At 42.8% G+C, this 12,127-nt stretch overlaps 1 long non-coding RNA gene across 1 annotated transcript; it reads right to left on the bottom strand.

The window, feature by feature from the left end:
- Positions 1-5,165: 5,165 nt before the first annotated feature.
- On the bottom strand, positions 5,166-11,995 carry LOC309642583. The gene is made up of 2 exons (XR_014253277.1): positions 11,906-11,995; positions 5,166-10,546 (listed from the first exon to the last, which is right to left on the bottom strand). It is a non-coding gene; the product is annotated as an uncharacterized lncRNA (long non-coding RNA).
- Positions 11,996-12,127: the final 132 nt, after the last annotated feature.

Genomic DNA, 12,127 nt, shown 5'->3' with positions numbered 1-12,127 from the left:
TTTTTGGTTTGCTGTTACCATGAGGTTTTGATATAGCAGTCTCTCTCTCTCTCTCTCTCTCTCTCTCTCTATATATATATATATATATATGTGCTATATATATATGTATATATATATATACACACACATATATATGTGTGTATATATATATGTGTGTGTATGTATATATGATTGTTTTAAGTTTCTGATTTCTTAATTTCAAATGCATTTTAAATACCCTGCATTTGTACTCTCTCCCCTCATGATTACTGGTTTTGATATCATATGTTACATCTAATTGTTCTGTGTATCCCTTAACTGCTTATTGTGGATACAGATGATTTTACTACTTTTGTCTTTGAACCTCCCTACTAGTTTGTGTGTAGGTGATCTCCTACTGTACTGTAGGTTTGCCTTTACTAGTGAGCTTTTCCATTTTGTAATTTTCTTGTTTCTATTTGTGGCTTTTTTTTCTGCTTAGAGAAGTTCCTTTAGCATTTGTTGTAAAGCTCATTTGGTGGTGCTGAATTCTTTTAGCTTTTGCTTGTCTGTAAACCTTTTGATTTCTCCATCAAATCTGAACAAGAGCCTTGCTAGGTAGAGTATTCTTAGTTGTAGGTTTTTCCCTTCCATCATTTAAATATATCATGCCACTGCCTTCTGACCTGCAGAGTTGCTACTGAAAAGATCATCTGATAGCCTTATGGGAATTCCCTTGTATGTTATTTGTTGCTTTTCGCTTGTTGCTTTTACTATTTTCTCTTTATCTTTAATTTTTGTAAACTTCATTACTATATGTCTTGGCATGTTCCTCCTTGGGTTAATCCTGTATGGAACTCTCTGTGCTTCCTGGACTTGGGTGACTGTTTCCTTTCCCATATTAAGGAAGTTTTCAGCTATTATTTCTTCAAATATTTTCTCAGGCCCTTTCTTTCTCTTCTCTTTCTGGGACCTGTATAATGTGAATTTTAGTGTGTTTGATGTTGTCCCAGAGGTCTCTTAAACTGTCCTCATTTCTATTTATTCTTTTTTCTTTATTCCATTCGGTATTCTTTATTCTATTCTTTTTTCTTTATTCTATTCTACCACTCTTCCAGCTCACTGATCCATTCTCCTGTCTCATTTATTCTGCTATTGATTCCTTCTAGTGTATTTTTCGTTTCAGTTATTGTATTCTTCAACTCTGCTTGGTTACTCTTTATATTTTTCTAATCCTTTGTTAACAAATTCTTGTAACTTTTCACTCTGTGCATCCATCCTTTTTCCAAGTTCTTGGATTATTTTTATAATCATTACTCTGAACTCTTTCTCAGGTAGATTGCCTATCTCCACTTCACTTAGTTGTTCTTCTGAGGTTTTATCTGTTCCTTTGTCTGGAACATATCCTTTTGCCATCTCATTTTGTTTAAATTTCTACTTGTATTTTTATGTATGTGGTAGGTTAGCTACATTTCTCAAACTTGGACAAGTGGCTCTCTGTAAGGGATATCCTATTTGTCTCACCTGTACACTCCCGTCTCATCACCCAAGGGCTAGGGACCACCTGGTCCCTGGGTAAGTTCTGACCTATGTTTGCAGACTCAGTTCTGCAGGGTGCGAGATCCTAGTTCTCTTGCTTCTGGTGTCTGTCCCCTGGTAGATGAAGCTGGTGCAGGTTTCCTGAAAGGAGGAGCCAGTGCCTGCCCATGGTGGGTGGAGCTGGGTCTTGGCCCTTTGGTGGGCAGGACCGTGTCAAGGAGCATGTCTAGAGGTGGCTGTGGGTTCAGAAAGTCCTTAGACAGCCTGTCTGCTGATGTGTGGGGCCAGGTCTCAGTGCTAATGTCCCAAGCAAGATGTCTGCCTCTGCAAGAGTTTAGGCAGATGAACACTCCCTGACATCTCCACCATGAGTGTCCATGTCCCCAGGGTGAGCCACAGCCATCCCCACTTCCCTTGGAGACACTCCAAGACCAGCAGCTAAGTCTGACCCATGTTTCTATGAAGTCACTGCTTTTGCCCTGGGTCCTGGTGCACATGGGACCCTGTATGCACCCTCCAGGAGTGGAGTCTCTATTTCCCCCAGTCCTGTGGAGCTCCTGCACTCAAGCCCCACTGGCCTTCAAAACCAAATGCTCTGGGGGCTCCTCCTCCTGATGCCAGAACTGCAGGCTGGGGAGCCTGATGTGGGGCTCAGAACTCTCACTCCTGTGGAGAACTTCTGTGATATAATTATTCTGCAGTTTGTGGGTTGCAAACCTGGGTGGTATGGGATTTGGTTATATCATGAGAGTGCCCCTCCTACCATCTCACTGTGGTTTCTTCTATATGTATTTGGGTGTAGAATATCTTTCCTGGTAGGTTCCAGTCTTTTTTATCAATGGTTGTTCAGGAGTTAATTGTGACTTTGGTGTGCTTGTGAGAGGAGATGAGCTTGAATCCTTCTACTCTGCCATCTTGCCCCCAAATCCCCTCTTTCTTATAATTTAGGCCCACAATCCTTATCTGAAAAACAAGTTTTTCTATGGCTCATTTCTATAACTTTATGATGGTGAAACTTGATATAAATTGATGCGGATTATTTAGAGTTTTTATTTATTCTGCTTAGTGTGAATGATCATACATCTCACTGCAGAAATAGAAATATGGTTATGGGGTGCTGCCCCAGACACTGCTAGGGTGTTTTATACTATACTATACAATATATGTGCTGCTACCTTTCTAAATTTCAAAAAATTATGAATTCTAAAACACATCTGGTTCCAAAGTTTTGGGACCTCTCTCTTGCTAAAATCAGCAAGCAGCAGCCAACTCACCCTAAAATTCTGGCTCTTTCTAACTGCTTCTTCCGTCATTACAGGCTCAGGAGGAACTTGTATCTGCCTTTCTGGTTATCTCAGAAAGTGTTGTACCAACTGCATTTCCCCAGCATAACAAGGATCTAAAGCTCTCCATTCCCTCACTGCGTGCTGCCCAACTGCTAAGTCAATGCTACATATTTTGGAGTTTTATTATGGCAGCACCCCACTCCTGGTTCTAATTTCTATATTTTTAGAGTAGTCTGAACTGCTGCAATAAATAGAACACCAAAGTGAAATGGCTAAACCAAAATAAACCTTTATTTCTCACTCATGTAACATCCTGGGGAAGCTATTCCAGGTTGGCAAGCAGCTCTCTTCCATAGAATCATGCAGGGCCCCAGGCTGATAGCAGCTGTACCATCCAAGGCTACTCTGGTCATTGCCATTCTAGCTCAAGAGAAGGGGGAAAGGCAAGTACAAGTAGCCTTATGGGTCAGGTCTGGAAATAGCACTCCTCACTTTTGTTTACATTCCATTAGGGAGAAGTTGCTCACACAGCCACACCTGACTACAAGAGAATTAAGAAATGAAGTGTAGGGAATTCCCTGGTGGTCCAGTGGTTAGGACTCAGCATTTTCACTGCTGAGGGCATGGGTTCAATCCCTGGTCAGGGAACTAAGATCCTGCAAGCCACGTGGCATGGCGAAAAAATAAAATAAAAATAAATGAAATGTAGCTGGACAATCCTTGCCAGCTACTGTTAATGAACAGCCAAAGATTCCCAATCACACCCATTCTAGCCAGGGATGAGTCTGGCTAGATTATTCTTCGGGATTTTTAGGGATACAAAATATGGCAGAAATAGGGGCTTCCCTGGTGGCGCAATGGTTGAGAATCTGCCTGCCAATGCAGGGGACACGGGTTCGAGCCCTGGTCTGGGAAGATCCCACATGCCGCGGAGCAACTAGGCCCGTGAGCCACAACTACTGAGCCTGCGTGTCTGGAGCCTGTGCCCTTCAATGGGAGAGGCCGCGATAGTGAGAGGCCCACGCACCGTGATGAAGAGTGGACCCCCGCTCGCCGCAACTGGAGAAAGCCCTCGCACAGAAACGAAGACCCAGCACAGCCAAAAATAAATAAATAAATAAATAAATTTATATAAAATATGGCAGAAATGGAAAGGGAGGGGGAAAATGGTCCCTGTTAAGGCCAGGGGAAGAATTTAGGGAAAATCCGGAAGATAGAGGAATGAGAACAGCTGTGATGTATGAGGAATATAAACAGAAGTGGGAAAGGAAGCTTTTAGATATATCACTGTAATCTTAAATCCCCTTCATGGTATTTGGGGGAGAAATGCAAAACAGCACCTGAATTATTTTGAAATTGCTTTTTGATTAATGAGTTATTTATTTGGTAGTAATATATCTTTGAGCCACGATGGGTCATGGATTTACATGTGCAACAAGATGTTAAACCCGAAGTTTTGACTGAGACACCATGTATCAGATACCAAAGTAAATGGAGAGACAGAATACCATGCAGAAAGGTATAAGCACGTTTACAAAACCCAGTTAAATGAGTAATGCCTATCAAAGGTACAAAAGGGTTTGGGAGGTTGAAGATTAGAAAGGACTTAGGAAAAGGCTTCTGTACTGAAGTTCCCATCTATCCCCAAGGGGTATAGGTGAGTGGTGCTTCCTTCACACCTCAAGCATGGTGTGAGGACCTTTAAGCAGACTGCTTTAAGAGCTTAACAGGTGTTCCCTAGATGGAGGGGTATGTGTTGATTGGTGTGGAGAATGATAAATCGAATGGGTGAAAGACCAGGCTGTACTGGAAGCCAGCTTGCCTCCCTAATAAGGGTAAATGATGTATGAGTGCTGCCAAGGACCACATGTAGGTCACAACACGGAGAGGGATCAGGCCTGGAGCCCTTCTAAATTCTGACCAAAGAGGATCTCCTAGAAGGACGATGGGAACCCTACTGAAAGTCTGACCAAAAGACACCACAGGAAAACCAGAGGCTGAGGGGATGATATACATCACCTGCACCGTGAGAAGTGCCAGCAGAGGTGCCTCTGAAGAAACCAGGAGAAAGGCCCACAGAGAGTCAGCCATAATGACCTACCAGACCCAGAAAGTTCTAGTCCATTCATCCATTCAACAATAAATATTTATTGAGCACCTACTACATGCCAGATGATGTTCTAGGCCCTCTAGCATATGTCAGTGAACTACTGTGGAGCCTGCATCCTTTAAAGAAGCAGTGGGGGATGGAAGACAAACAACAATAAATGACATAATAAATATGTAAATTACAGTGTGATAGATACTGAAAAGTGCTATTGGGAGAATGAGAAGCTGGATAAGATGGGAGTTAAATATATTTAAATGTACAATACATATATAAATTTTATGTTTTTTTGTTTTTTGTTCTTTTTATTAATTTATTTATTTTTGGCTGTGTTGGGTCTTCGTTTCTGTGTGAGGGCTTTCTCTAGTTGTGGCAAACGGGGGCCACTCTTCATCGCGGTGCGCGGGCCTCTTCACTATCGCGGCCTCTCTTGTTGCGGAGCACAGGCTCCAGACGCGCAGGCTCAGTAGTTGTGGCTCACGGGCCTAGTTGCTCCGCGGCATGTGGGATCTTCCCAGACCAGGGCTCGAACCCGTGTCCCCTGCATTGGCAGGCAGATTCTCAACCACTGCGCCACCAGGGAAGCCCCAAATTTTATGTTTTTAAAAATATTTTTAACAGGGTAAGGACAATGGGAGTTGTAATATTTTTAACTTTAAACTTATAACAATTCCAAACTTATAGAAAAGTTATATATTACAGAGAACTCCCATATACCTCCTATGTACATACATAAGTATATATGTATGCATTTACATATTACCTATACATTATCAATATGGCTCACAGATTTTTATTTAAAGAACTATAATTTTGTACTATCCTTATTTACATTAAATATCAAATTTTTATTAGCATGCCTTTACTTTTTAGTAAAACAAAATTTTCCAGGCTGACCTGGGTTTCAGCCATTTTCCCAAGAATCCCTGGTTTCTCCTAGTGGGGAATGGTATTTAGAAATCAGGTAATCAAGATCTGGGTCCTAGGTGTGTTCTTTGCTACTTGGATGTCATTACCCTTTCAGCAGACAAAGCTTTAAATATATATATTTGTATATACACACACACATATTCTATGATCTGAATATTTGTGTCCCCCCCCCCCCGCAAATCCATATGTTGAAATCCTAACCTCCAAGATGATGGTATTAGGCGATGGGGCCTTTGGGGAGTGATTAGGTCATGAGGGCAAATAGGATACAGTGAGAAATCTGAGACACAGAAGAGGGCCCTCCCCTGACCATGCTGGCACCCTGATCTTGGACTTCCAGCCTCCAGAACCATGAGAACTAAATTTCTATTGTTTTTGTAAGCCACCCAGTCTGTGGTATTTTGCTATAGCAGCCCAAACAGAGCATGTGTGTGTATATATATATATGTTCACATTTATGTCTATGACTGATAAATGTGTGTTTATCTTCTTTTCCCAAGAGTAAGAAGAGTGAACTTGAGCCAACTATATTCAGTTTATTCTTCCCAGAGTCACCAATCAAGTAAGTCATTCCAACTCCCCGGGGACAGCGTGGGCAGGGACAAAGAGGGAAACTATGAGCCACAATAGCTGAGCTCCCTCCACCTGGAAGGAAAGGAAGCATGGGGATACCTGTCCTTCCCTAATACTATTTCCCTAGTAAAAATACATCCTTTTTATTTTTTTTTCTCCCCTCCTGTTACTATAAAGTAGCTCTCTTATCAGTACAGTCTCTCCACTTCTTCCATCTACTGTTGGCTGTCCAAGGATTTGCCTCCTTTAGTTATACCATTTCTTACATCATCAAAATCTCTCCTTATTGCCTTATTTAGGCCACTCATCATCTTCCTGTTGACCCTTTATTTTTCTACTTCCCTTCACAGCCAAACATATCAAAGAGTTGTCTACACACTCTTATCTCTCTACTTCCTCATACTTCCTGCAATTCTTTCTTCAATGCACCTTCAATCAAGCATTCTTCCTTCCCCGTGGCTCCTCTGACGCTGCTCGTGTTCATGTCCTTTCTCTTTCCAAATCTTACTTGACCCTTCAGCAACATTTGCCAGTTGACCACTCCTTCCTCCTCTCTGACCTTTGTAAATCACTCTCTCTTGGCTTCCCTCTTACCTCACTGGTAATGAATTCTTACCTTCTTCTTGTTTTCCTTGGCCAGCTCCTCCTCCTTTACCAAACTCCAAATGTTGAAGAGCCCAACAGTGGGGATCTCTATCCTGACCTCATTCTATTCCATCTACATGTGATTTTAAATACCATCCACATGTCTTTCATTTCCAAAAGTGTATCTCAAGCTCAGACCTGAGAACCAGACTCTTATAGTAACTCTCAATCTTCTCCTGGATATCTAAGGGGTATCTCAAAATAAGATGCAGTGACAGAGACTAGCTAGTTGTTCACCAAATCCATATTACCTTGAGCTCCCAGCCAAGCACTTCCTAGCTTCCCATGCAGCTGGATGTAGCTCTAGAGTAGGGCAGAGTCACAAGACAGAAAGAGCTTGGATTCATGAATCAATGCACAAAACATCACCCACTGAATACCCACATTGAACTGTTTTATGAACAAGAAAAGAAAAATCTATTGTGTTCTGCCATTGCTATTTTGAGGTTATTTGTTCAACAACAGTTAGCCTACTCAGACTATTACAGATGTCAAAAACTGAACTTGACTCCCCAACCCAAATTCCTTCCCCCACCAATCTTCTCTACCTTGGTAATTCCTTGGTAATTGATGCCTTTCTCCATTCTATTACTCAAGACAGAAGCCTTGATATCTTTCTTTTCATTATCCACACATCCAGCCCACAAACAAGCTCTCTTGGTTCTATCTCTGTATTATTCCAGTTTTGCTAAAGTAACTAACAAACTCAGACTCAAAGTGAGTTACAGTAAATATTTATGCCTCACATACAAGTCTGCAGGCTGGCTGTGCTTGTTCTAGGCTTGACTGACCTTGTTTGTGTTCAGCCAAGTTTGGCTCCAGATTGCAAATCAGGTTTGGGTCTGCAAGCCATGTGTCCCATTCTGGGACTCAGAGTGAAGAAGCAATGGCTTCCTGAAACATGCTCTTTTCACATGGGTGGCAGAAGCACAAAAGAGACAACAGAAGTTGTCCATGCCTCCTAAAGCTTCAGGTTGAAATCTCAGTCACGATTTGTAATTATCTTGTTTTTACTGGCAATTTCCCCTATTAAAATGCTGGTTCTGTTCCTGCCTGGCATCTGGCAGGCATTCAACAAATGTTTATGAACTTGATGTTAAATGAGAGGATTCTGGAAAAGCAGTTTGAGGCTACACTGCTAAAGGATCTTGAAATATCACGTAGGAGAGTCTGGACTCCATCCTAAAGGCATTAGTCAGTCACCAAAGGAGAGGTCTGCTTTAGAAAGGTAACTATGATGGTAGCTGGGTGATGAATGTCTAAAGAGAAGCAGTTAAAAGGTTACTGTAATTGTCTAGGTTAGAGGAGACTTGAGGCATAAACTAAGGCAGAGGGACTAGAAGGGAGACTGCATTGAGGTGTCATCAACAAGAATTGGTTATAATAACAGCATTTATTAAGTGCCTATAGTAGGCCCAGACTTTATGCTATCTTACAAAAGCCAAGCAAAATAGGTATTGGTATACTAATTTTGCACATAAAAAAAAATTTTCAGAGAACTTATATAATTTCCCCCCAGAATCTCACAGCTAATACATGACTATTCTGGAATTCCATTGCAGGACTATCTGATTCCCAAGCCCAGGGAGTGAAAGACAAGGAGTGGTGCTAAGTTTCCAGCTAAGGTAATTACTTAGATGATGTCCTTTGCTGAAATACATAAAGGTTTGCTGGGAAAGGTAATGAATGCGGTTTTAGTTACCCTGTGGGTTAGAGACCTGTAATACAGTAGGTGGTTCTGCCTGAAACAGAAACTGACTCTGGTTAACTCGCCAAATAGGGTATTTCTTGGAAGGCTATGGGGACTCCCAGAATCATTGGTAGGCTGGAGGGACAGGCTTCATGAAAAGGTCACAAACCCAGGGAGTTCCAGACAGTGAGGCGACAAGAACTAGCCATATGTGTATTCATCGAACAGATAGTTACTGAGTGCGTACTCCGTGCCAGGCACCTCGGAGCACTGGGGGCACAGCAGTGAAGAGTCAATACCGCCACCTTCATGCAACTTACATTCAAATGGGGGACCCAGGTCATAAACAAATCAGTTAATTAAATCCAAAAACATGGCAGATGGTAGAAAATAAAACAAGGAAGGGGGATAAAGAGTGCCTTGAGGAGACAGGAGTTGCAATTTTCAATGGAGTGGTCAGAAAAGCCCCCCGGAGAGTTCTGGTCTGTCCACTGCTGCAGCCACGTGAATGAATGAGAACTCCAAATGTCCCCTTGTTGCTGTTCATTCTCTTGGAGGTAACATCTGATTGGCAGAGATGAAGGCGTGTGCTCACCCCCTTGTCTCCTCTGAAATGAGGGAGAGGAAGAATTGCCTTTCAACTTGTATATTTCGATAAGCACTACCTCCAAAGAACATACAGAAAATGAGGGATTTTCCCAAAAGAGATGAGGGTTTGGCCTCTAGAAAACCCAAATAACCACAGGAGAGGATGCAACCAATAAGAGAGTCAAAGAAGAGACTCATCAAAGAGAAGAGTGAGAAGAAAAAATAAAGGATAGCACTTTGGAGAATTTTGAATACGTCTGAAGATGCAGGTTGATGAAGAGGAACTAGTAAAGGAGAGCAGAAAGAAAAGAATCTGGAGAGAGCAATGTTTGAGAATCCAAGGATAGAGAGAGCTTACGAGGTCAATGGTGACTTTATGAAGAGGCTTGGAAGAAGACATTGTAAATGGAGAAAGAACCAATGGTGAGTGAAGTAGGGAAAGAGTAACCTCTGAGCCAAAGTGTTCTACATCATAATTCATGTTGTTCTAAAGGAACTTGCAAAATATATTATCCTGTGTCAAAAGGAATGTAGGACTTCTGTCCTCATTTCATTTGAACTTCACAATAACCTTGTGAGACAGGTCTTATCCTCACTGTGAGATGAAGGAAAATGATATCTAATATTCAGTGTTGGAGATTATAAATCTTTTCCTGGAGTGCATCTTGTTAATAGATATCAAAAGACCTTAAAATGTATGTATTCTCTGACCCAGAAATTCCTCTTTAAGGGTATTTAGCCAAAAGAAATAAGAGCACGCATACAGATTTATCTACAAGGTTATACATTGCTTGTAATAGTAAAGAATTGAAAACAAGCTAGTTCCAACAACAGGGAATTGGTATGTCCATGCTGTGAAATGATGTGCAATCAGTACCAAATAATGTTGCAGAATAAACTGTTCAAGAAAGAAAAAGGGAAATGGTTTATAATTTATGAAGTGGAAAAAGCAGACAACAAAAAGTATACACAGTATGATTCCATTTTTCCTTCTTGTGGATTTTTCCCCATATTTTCCAAAATGTCTGCAATAAACAAATATTACTTTTATAATGAGATATTTATAAAGTAAGGTCCTGTGTGGTTAAGTACTTGTCTATGTCAAACAGGGATAACTGGGAAAGGAGGGGCCAGAATTATGCTCTTGACTCTTCAATCATTCCTTCTACCACCTCAGGCCGCCTCTTCTTATATAGAACAGTCAGTAAGTGTCTTACTTCTGACTTGTTGCTGTAACAGAAATGCCATAGGATGGGTTACTTAAATAGCAAACATTTATTTCTCCAAATTCTGGAGCCTGGGAAGGCAAAGATCAAGGTGCTGGCAGATTCAGTGTCTGATGAAAGCCTACTTCGTGGTTCATAAATGGCTGTCTTGCCTGTGTCCTCACACAACAGAAGGGCCAAGGGAGCTCTCTGGGGTCTCTTTTATAGGGACACTAATCCCATTCTTGAGGGCTCTACCCTCATGAACTAATACCTGGCAAAGGCCCAAGCCATGAATACCATGGCAGAGGGGATTAGGTTTCAACATATGAAATGAGGTTTGCGTGGGGAGGGGTGGGGGGCGGTGGGCAAAGACTAAAACAGAGAACACCGGCAGTCTGTAGAAGGAAGGGGGAAAAAATGTCCCTCAGTAATGTAAAAATGCTTTCCTACCTTTTTTACTTGCAGTGTTCAGTGAAAACAAGTCCTTTACAATCAACATGCCAGAAACCCTAACATATAAGGCCTTCTTGTACTGAAAAAGTTAAAAGCGTGAGAATGGTTGGAAGTTGTTTAAACAACAATAGTAAAGATTTTACGAGACCTCAAAATACTCGCGGATGTGTGGATATGACAAATCAATAAAAAGGAACCAACACCCATCCTAGAGCCTTGTAAGATCTAGATACCAGCCTTTCTACACCTCAACCTGGAAGCACAGGCTCTCGTAGAGAGGGGACGTACTCCCACATAAGAGACACTAGGGGTGGCCCAGATGTGGCAATCCCTAGTAGGATGTGGGGTATGCAGAGGAAAGGGGTGACGGGCGCACTTAAGACACGTGAAAACTGGAAGGTTTGGTGCCTTCTGCCGTCGGCGGTCCAAGGCTGAGTTTACGGCACTTAGAAGCAAGCTCTACTCCTTCCGGCTCGACCCTGCCTGCAGGCCTCCCTCAAGACCTCATCGGACTTGGACTTGAGGGCCTAACTGGGGCTTGTATTCGCTATCAAAGATCTGGGGTCCCCGAGGCGGTGCGGTCTAGTTCCCGAAGAGCTGGACCCTGGCGAGCGGGCGGCGTGGGCGAGGATGGGTGCGGCCACCACACGGGCAGGGCTCGCTTCCGGATCTTCGCAAAACTAACAACATTAGGGAAATATACAGGCTCTAACAACCCTAAATCCCTTCACTTGGCGACTGTAGCAATCTGAGACACTGAGCGCCCCCCACACCCTAGACGCAGCCAGAACGCACCCATCCCAGCCTTGCCACCCGGCTCTGGTGACCTCCCCCTAGCCCGCACGCGCCCTGCAAACCCGTGGCCCCGCCCTCACCCCAGAGCCCCTAGAAGCAAGCTACGGTGGCTCTGCTGGGGATAAATTATTACCGTGCTACCGTGCTGCAAACTCAATCCGAGAAGTATGAACTGGCTGGGACAGTTTAGGAAGGCGGCCACGAGGGCATTTGCTGAAAGGAACAGACAAATGCATTTGGGAGTAGGAGGGGTAAATCTGTGGACAACGGTGAGGAGGAAGGAAATGCAGTCTCTGCCTCAAGACCAGCGGCCCAGAAGTGGTGCTCAGAGAGCTCTCTCGGACACCCAGAGCCC

This window comes from Balaenoptera physalus, assembly GCF_965194825.1.
Source record: "Balaenoptera physalus genome assembly, chromosome: 1".
Taxonomy (NCBI): Eukaryota; Metazoa; Chordata; class Mammalia; order Artiodactyla; family Balaenopteridae; genus Balaenoptera; species Balaenoptera physalus.
This window is presented reverse-complemented; position numbering and strand designations above follow the sequence as displayed.